The sequence below is a fragment of the Oryctolagus cuniculus genome, chromosome 8, assembly GCF_964237555.1.
Source record: "Oryctolagus cuniculus chromosome 8, mOryCun1.1, whole genome shotgun sequence".
Classification (NCBI taxonomy): Eukaryota; Metazoa; Chordata; class Mammalia; order Lagomorpha; family Leporidae; genus Oryctolagus; species Oryctolagus cuniculus.
This window is the reverse complement of record NC_091439.1, coordinates 24,763,624-24,771,987: the sequence shown is the minus strand read 5'-3', so window position 1 is coordinate 24,771,987 and position 8,364 is coordinate 24,763,624. Positions and strand designations below refer to the sequence as shown.

Here is an 8,364-nt window from a genome sequence, read left to right as displayed (position 1 = left end):
GGCTCCATCTTGATAAATGAGATGGTAGGCAGTTTATTGCTAAACAAAAAAATGGCACTAGCATTGCTTCTTTGGAAATATGGGTCAGGTCTTGGTTACCTAGAGGAAAATTCTAGAAGGAGCTCTCAGACAGTTTCAGATATCCTGGGAGAGAAAGACCTAGGGAAAGAAATACAGGATACCTCTTGGAAATAAGGAACAGAGGAGTCAGGTGGTACTAAGGGGGCCAGTGCAGGAAGGAGAAGCAGAAGCCAGGACCCTAGCATGTCAGGTGCCAAGGCGCTAATGTCCTTATAGTCAATGTGATTCCTTTCCAATACCTTAGAAAGGCTATGAAGACAGTGTCCTCCTCACTGGCTTTGTCACAAAGGGTTAACATAGGGCTTGGGTATTCCTCATTTTAAAGTGGGGATGATACCATTCGGGGGTGACATCTTCCAAAGGGGTCTGAGATGCTAAGGTGTGCCCCTGAAGGAATCCTGACAGCGCACCAGATTCGGGTCCTAGCTTGGCCACACAAGGCTCTGCCTCCTAGAAAACTTCCCCAAACGTCTGCCACGTTCCCATTCCACATCCACAACAATAACGGGCTCAGCTCCTTGAATGGAGTCTGTCCTGGTTCTGTGAGTTCCTATGTGAAGTGCTTTTAAGTCCCCCCCAAGGAAAGTTTCTGTATAAATTAGAGATGCCTCTAAGAGCTTTGTCAACCCAACCTTTCTCCCCTGCCTGCTCCCCTCCTCAGCATCAGCCAGAGAATCACTTAAAAAGCACTGTAAGCTACAGGTAATGGAAGAAAAGACGAGAGCGAGACTGCAAATGGGCTCTTCAGAGTAAAGCCCCACCAAGCCATTAACGCTCTACTTTGCACAAGGCAGATGTGGATTAGCGTGTTTATTTCAGAAGCTTTTCTGAACATTGTACCTGGCCATTTAAATTCACAAGGCATTTGTTGTCACATTTCCTCTCATATTAACAATGGCACAGAAGCCAGGGGACACCAGCAGCTCTCTCAATAGCTCAGAATATTGGGGGAGGGGCTGCCACTGCACTGCACAGCTTCTGGCTGATCTGGAATGTGCAGCCGCAGGGGCACCGGGGAGCACTGGCCCTGCCCCTCTGGCCCTCGGCTTCCCAGTAGCCAGATTTTTGTTGTTCTTGTTGTCGGGGTCTTTTTTTTTCCCCTCCCTTGGAAACTGTTCCATGCAGAACACAACTCCCAGACCCACACAGATGCACTGACAATTTGAAAGGCATCGGGTCTTGCTTCCCCACTTCTCTGAAACTCATTGGAAACCCTACTTGGGATCACTAACTTCACCCAAATGATCTCAAATTCCCTGAATCATAAACCAGTAAGAAATGAAAGGGGCTCAGGGCGGGGAAGGAGGAGGAGGAGGGCGCAGCGAGGAAGGGAAGAAAGGAAACGCGAAGAAGAGCGAGGCTGCGGGCGCCGGCTCAGAGCCTGTGACACAGCCAACCACTGCAGACAAAGAACATCGTGGGACCCACGGCGGGACAATGAAGCAGCAAAGGGCGCACGGGGAGCCGCGGCCCCGCGCACGCTCCTGGCGCGCTGGGGGCCCGCAGCAGCTGCTCCGCGCGGGGGACGCAAGCCTCTCCGAGCTAGCGGGAAGGGGTCACTGCCGCCTTGGATTCGGGGTTTTGTTTGGGAAGATAAAGCAAACCCCCACCTATCCGCTGCCACACTGCCCAGTGTCTTGCACCAGTTGCACAACGACACACACAGCGAATCTGGGTTCTTTTCGAGTTTGGAATTTCTCGCGAAATAAAAAATAAATAAGAGGGAAAGAAGTCAGCGAAGTAGCTGAAAGAAATCGGCGCATGTTCAAACGACACAGAGAGAAAAACGTCCCTTGTCAGTGTTGGTAGGGGCTGTGGAAGCAGGAGGCCCAGGCTCTAACCATGGCCAGGGAGCTGGGCTCACAGCCACTCTTCTCCCGCCGAGCTTACGTGCAGGGTGGACATTTTAAGGGTTCACCTCTCCTCTGTCCCAAGAAGTATCTAGAACAGGGCAATTCAAGAACGATTCCTGATCACTTTTGACAGAAAAACGGATTGGGGATTTGGCAAACAATATGTGTGAAATCTTCCTTACCCGGGAAGACATTCGGGGAAACCAATCAGCTCACAGGAACGGAGATCAAAACCCCACACGGGAAAATACCAGGCAGCTGCTGGGCAGCCACGCTTGGCTGTGGGAGACACGATCACTCCAGGAGTGGATCTTTTTAAATCCTCTTTGTGTTTCTAAGGAAAGCACTTGCTAAATAACACCCCAGGCAATAGATGGTGACAGCAACAGGGCTTGCTCTTTTAAATAACAACAGACTGGAAAAATATTTCAATACCATCACACAACAAATTAAAATGAGCATCTTTTCTAACAGGAGAAATGCAGATCTGGCTGAGAAAATTGATTTCCACCCACCCTCCATCCTCCCAAAAGGAGATTAGAAAGGGAAAACAGAAAAGCATACATCCTGGAGATGAACTTTAGTAATGAGCGCCATAAACATTTCATAGGTCTCTGAAAAAAATTTTAATATGCACACATGAGCCAGTCTGCAGGAAAGATGCACTTAAAGCTTAATTGTTTTTATGCACTGTCAGAGGGAGTAAAATCTTGTCAGTCACCTGATGAAATCTGATCTCTCCCAAATCAGCTCCCCCAAGGGTGGTAAAGACATTACCCCGTGACATAATTCAAACTCAAGACATCGCGTGGGAAACGCGGGTCAGCTTTAAAGCACCAGGTGGGTAAACAGACATCATCCAGTCTCCTGACCTTGAGTGACAGGGGTGAAAGATGCATCTTTTGCTTAGTGGCTGCCACGTGAAGATCGCATTCCAATCTAGGGTTTTCCAGCTATAAGTGGACCTCGTGGAATAAGCTGACTACTTCTTACAGGAACATGAGGTGCAAAGAAGAATCTCCTACTTGTTCTTAATTTTAAGGTACCAACCAGGAGAGGGGGAGTGGAAGGAGGCAGGGGGACAGTAGCCCTCTCCTCTCCCAGTTGGTATCAGGGTAGACCGGAAATAAACTAGGGAATAGTCCAAGGCCTCTGAACAGAGCAGAGAACAAGGTGGCTGGCTGACATGTGTTCTCATTCAACTGAAGTACTTCTCTTGATGCTTGAAGGTCCAACTGCAGGTCCAGCTTTGACCCTATCAGAGCTAGGGACCAATTGGAAAAAAATATTCTCTATTCTTCTATCAACTGAAAACAATAAAACAGGAGGTATAATAGTAATAATAACAACAGTAAGCACTTAAGTGGAGCTCACCCTGTGCCAGGCACTAATCTAAGTGTCTCACACACAAGGCAGCACTTCTGAAACTTCATGGGAGGAGCTGGTGTTGTGGCCGTTAAGCTGCACCTGTGACACCAGCATTCCATATGAGAGCCAGTGCCAGTCCCCGCTGCTCCACTTCTGACTCAGTTCCCTGCTAATGTGCCTGGGCAGCAGAACACAGGCAGATACCTGGGCCCCTGCCACCCATGTGGGAGAACTCAATGGAGTCTCAGGCAACTGGCTTTGGCCTGGCCCAGCCCTGGCCATTGCATTAGGGACCGAACCAGTGGAAGGAAGATCTCTCTCGCTGCGTCTTTCCCTCTATCTCTATAACTCTGCCTTTTAAATAAATACATATATCTTTATAGGAACAAAAGAAAAGCTCTTTGGAAACTAAAATTGAAAGATAAGCTTATTTTGGTGGCAATAATTTTGAAATCCATGAAGAGTTTTTTCATAATATGCATTTCCTTTAAAGACTTTTAGTATCTCTATGTACAATTATAGCATGACCTTCAGAGTATACTAATTCAAAAAAGCAAAGTAGATCCAAGTATCTATATACTCAATCCTATAAGAAATATTTCTACATTTGTACATTTAGTTCCCAAAGTTTTTTGCCCCAGAATCTGATCTTTTAACTCAATTTTTGACACACTTTGTAAAAGTACCCACATCTTAACTCATTTAGTCTTTCCAACAACTCCTTGAGGTGGGTACCATACGCAAGTCATATAGGGGCTGGTGCTGTGGCACAGTGGGTTAAAGCCCTGGCCTGAAGTGCTGGCATCCCATATGGGCACTGGTTCTAGTCCTGGCTGCTCCTCTGCTGATTCAGCTCTCTGCTATGGCCTGGGATAACAGTAGAAGATGGCCCAAGTCCTTGGGCCCCTGCACCCACATCGGAGACCCAGAAGAAGCTCCTGGCTCTTGGCTTCGGATCAGCGCAGCTCCAGCCATTGTGGCCATCTGGGGAGTGAACCAGCAGATGGAAGACCACTCTCTCTGTCTCTACCTCTCTCTATAACTCTGTCTTTCAAATAAATAAAATAAATCTTTAAAAAAAAAGTCAATATAAACCTGGCTATTCCTGAGATATAAAATACATCACAAAGGTGGTGGTAAAATGGGATAGAGGTGATAGTGTTGAGAAGAAAATTTGGAAGTTCACATATCCTATAATATAGGCTGCCCCTCTATATATTCCTGGGGCAAACTTTCTATGAAGAAAACTCATCAGGATCTTATCTGTATTTTGTTTGAATAAACCTGTTCATAAATCCTTACTGCAGAGAGTATGAATCTCTATAGAGAGAAGTCAGAGTTAAAGGAGATTAGCAATAAAAAGAAAATATGAGATAAAAAGTGAAAGCCCTCACAGTCCCTAAAAATCCATTACCAGCTTGAGGAAGACAGTGTGCACTCAACTCACAGAGAACCCAAGTCAAAACAAAAGAAAAAACCTGGCTTCCTAGCTGCTTCTTAGAAGTCCTAATCCTTACAGCTTTCACTTCCTGGGATTCTTGGTAACGCCAATTTCTAGAAGCTAAAATAATAGTAGGAGCACAAAAAGTGAGGCAAATGGAGCGTAGCCATCTCTCTACTTGATTGTATGTGAGAGGGATTTGTGAGAGGTCTAGAAAGAGAAGTGACCATTGCAAAGAGGTTCCTGAATCGGATTCTTTTGCCTTCTTACTCATTTTACATTCACTGTTTGGAACAAAAGGCAGAGGGGAAAGATCAGGTTCTATTCCAAAGCCACCCACCCAGCATAGCCTGGGAGCACTCTCCTGCTGTGAGAGCTTGAGTGGGGGGGGGGGGGGACCACTGGTCTTGGGGGGGGGGGGAATCCCACTCCCTCCTGAGCCTTCTCCCAGACCATCCTGGAGCAGCCAGCGGCTTCCAGCCACTGAAACTGCCTCCCTGCTCTTACACTAAAAACTTCTGTCTTTTTAAAGACAAGGCCCTTGAGGTCATGGAATTCAGTAATTCACAGTCATTTATTTGGCTCCACTGTCAAAGCGAATTTTTCATCAGGAAGAAATGGCATTGCTGGGTGGTGTTAAGTCAATTTATACTGCTGAGGAAAGAGATTCCAAACGACTAGGATTAATATTTGTGATATTTACCTTAGGCTAGTCCCAGAGTTAGAAAAATTTTTAAAATGTTTTTGCTTGGTGTTTACAGGTTGCTGACCTTTCAGAAGCATATCACATGGTAAGGCCCAAATGTTTTCTGACCAAACATTCTTACAAATAAAGTAGGTTTATTAGGAACACAGTTTACTGCCTATCATTCCCTTATGATACTGGTCCCTGAAGGAACAACGGAGTGTAACTATGGGCAGATCAGAGATGAAAATGCTAAAGGAAGATCTTACTTTTTTTCCCCCCTCACAAGGAAAAAGCCTGCCTACATATTGATTTTCAGATACCGAATATACGTAGTTCATCTTCTAGATAATCTCAGTGTGTCTCACTCCAATAAACAAATACAATTTGTGAGAATGGAAATAAGAGCTGAATCTATATCTGTAAACAACCTGTACACACAGGCACACAAACATTAACCTGGTACTCAACTGACTCCTTGAGATAAAGCAGAAATTTCTATCAGCTCCCAGTACAGCAAGCTTTGCAGGTTAGATTCACCTACTTAGATCCACCTTCCTTATAGCACAAACCTTCCTCTCTTTACCAATTAATCTGACAGCAAAAGGGTGGTGAAATTGTTCGTAAATTATAATTTGCATATTTGGCTTAACCTAAAATTCTTTGAATGTCTAAAGTGATCATCTTTCCCTAAATTCCAATAGCTTTCAAATTATGATTTAATATTATAGTTATTACTGCAAATTTGGGTTCTGAATGTACTACAATGATAGACAACCAAATACAATTATAATATGTATTTGCGCCACTGTACATAGCATCTACATGCCCAAATCTGACTGTAGGTAATGCTGGCTAAAACATCAGTTTCTGCTTTTTGCTACAGGTAATATGTATTTTGGTCACTACAATGTTGGTTCACTAAATGGGAATTGCCAGGAAGACAGAGAGAGAGGTCACATCCAGAAACCAATTAGCCCAGGGCTCACACAGCCCTTACCGCTTTCTATAGAAGGAGCTCTGCTCAACCCTCCTCACATGTGTTCCTGATCCTGACCCACTTTCTCTAGTCTGCACCACTGTTTAGCGTAGAATGCATCCTCCCAGGCTTTGTCCTTGGCCTCTTATTCTGGGTATCAAGAGATTTTTTCTTCTGAAATTCTTTTGTCTGCAATTAGCCATGCTGACCAATGGTTAAGAATCATTACACTGGTCAATTCTCTTACTCAACTATCACAAATGTTACAATACTTTATAAACATTTTACTATGAAGTTCTCTCTAAGACAAGGAAATTATTCTCCGTGATCTGGGCACAAGATTTAACTACATTTATTTAATTCAACATGTACAAGAGTATTTCAAAAAGCTGATGGGAAATATACATTATGAAAAACTATGCATGGATTTCAAAACATGTGCCCCAAAATAAACTTATCCCTTAATTCCATTTTCCCAAGAACTTTTTAAAGTACCCTCTTGTAAACTGAGTACCTGCCAAGAGGCAAAGATATAGAAATAAGGAAATAGACAAAACCCCCACCCTGAGGAAGCTGACATCCAAGATACTTTCCTAGATTTCAAGGAATCTAGAATGGCAGGAATCTTATCAGTTTAAGCTACATTCACTTGGGATAGAATGTATCTTCACACAACACTGTTATTTATGTATCCTAGGTCTGGGCTTACCACAGGCAGAGCAAATGGCTAGATGGTGTAAAAAAATAAACAACTTGGATTATCCAAGAGAAATTCTTTTCAACTAAGACTGTATGGAAACAGTCAAAGGTGTTGCTTCCGCATTTCAAAAATCTTGTTTTCCAGTGCAAAAGGTAACTTTATATGTATATGGTAAAGGTATCAACTCAACTAAATAACTGAAAAAATTAATGTGGGCTACAAATATGAGGACTTTGGTTAGTTACAGACTTTAGTGAAAAGGGGCTCGTTTCACTTTATTCTAACTACATATGTGGCACTCAGTAGAAGAAACAAATTTAAGTCACATGTTTTGACTGGGGTGATGAGAAATTGGTACCACTGATAAGTATACCTATATATACACACGTATCTATGTTTTCCATATGGAAGAAATGTTTTTTAAATGTGAGCATCCATTCAAAGTGGAAATGTAACGATATTCATATTTGTTAGTATAGTCACATTGGCTCTTCCCTTTATTCTCTTTGTAGTGAGTAAAATATCTTAACCATTCAAAAATTAGAACTAAGAAATTTTACATAAAGATAGGCTATTTGCTATCAAGTACATTATCAATTAGAGTGAAATCCAGCAATATAAATGTTTACAAGCATAAATGTTAAGGAACCTACTTGACTGTATTTTGTTGAGTATGTTCATAAATCCACAGCAGTTTTGTAAGATCTGCTCATGTTTGGAAAAATACTTTAAGATAACTGAGGGACAAAAAGATATGTCAAAACATTTTGAAAGTGAGGTGTGCATGATGAAAATATCAAACTATTTTTAAATAGAATTAAGGGAAGCAGATTAAATCATGATCCCCTTCAACAATGTGTAAGAATTATAGAGGCCCCAAAACTCAACTTTGATGACTTTACCTAGCAGAGAAGGGACAGTACTTAGTTTTACTTTAAGATTTTGGAGTAGGGGAGTCTTAATGACATTTTATTAGTGCTTAAGATTTGGCTTATATATGTCTAACCTCTAAGCCCACATGTAAACAGCAAGTTTCTATGTGAAGAACAGACACTTTTCTTACCATAACAATCCCTTTTCCAAAATGCTGCTAACAATTTATTTTCTTAGTCAATTCACCTTAAACATTCTACCTTTGGAGGCAGGGGAGGAAAGGGAAAAGTGAGAAAAGCCTTCTCCATGGAGAATTACAAGGGAAATTTCCTCCTGCCTGGAGTATGGAACGTACTGAATTAGTAAACCTAGGTGACTGCTTAT

General features: G+C 42.7%; 1 protein-coding gene across 1 annotated transcript in view; it reads right to left on the bottom strand.

The window, feature by feature from the left end:
* MAML3 (mastermind like transcriptional coactivator 3) overlaps window positions 1–8,364 on the bottom strand; it is a 477,422-nt gene that overhangs the window by 309,071 nt on the left and 159,987 nt on the right. The gene's annotated exons all lie outside the window — the stretch shown is intronic.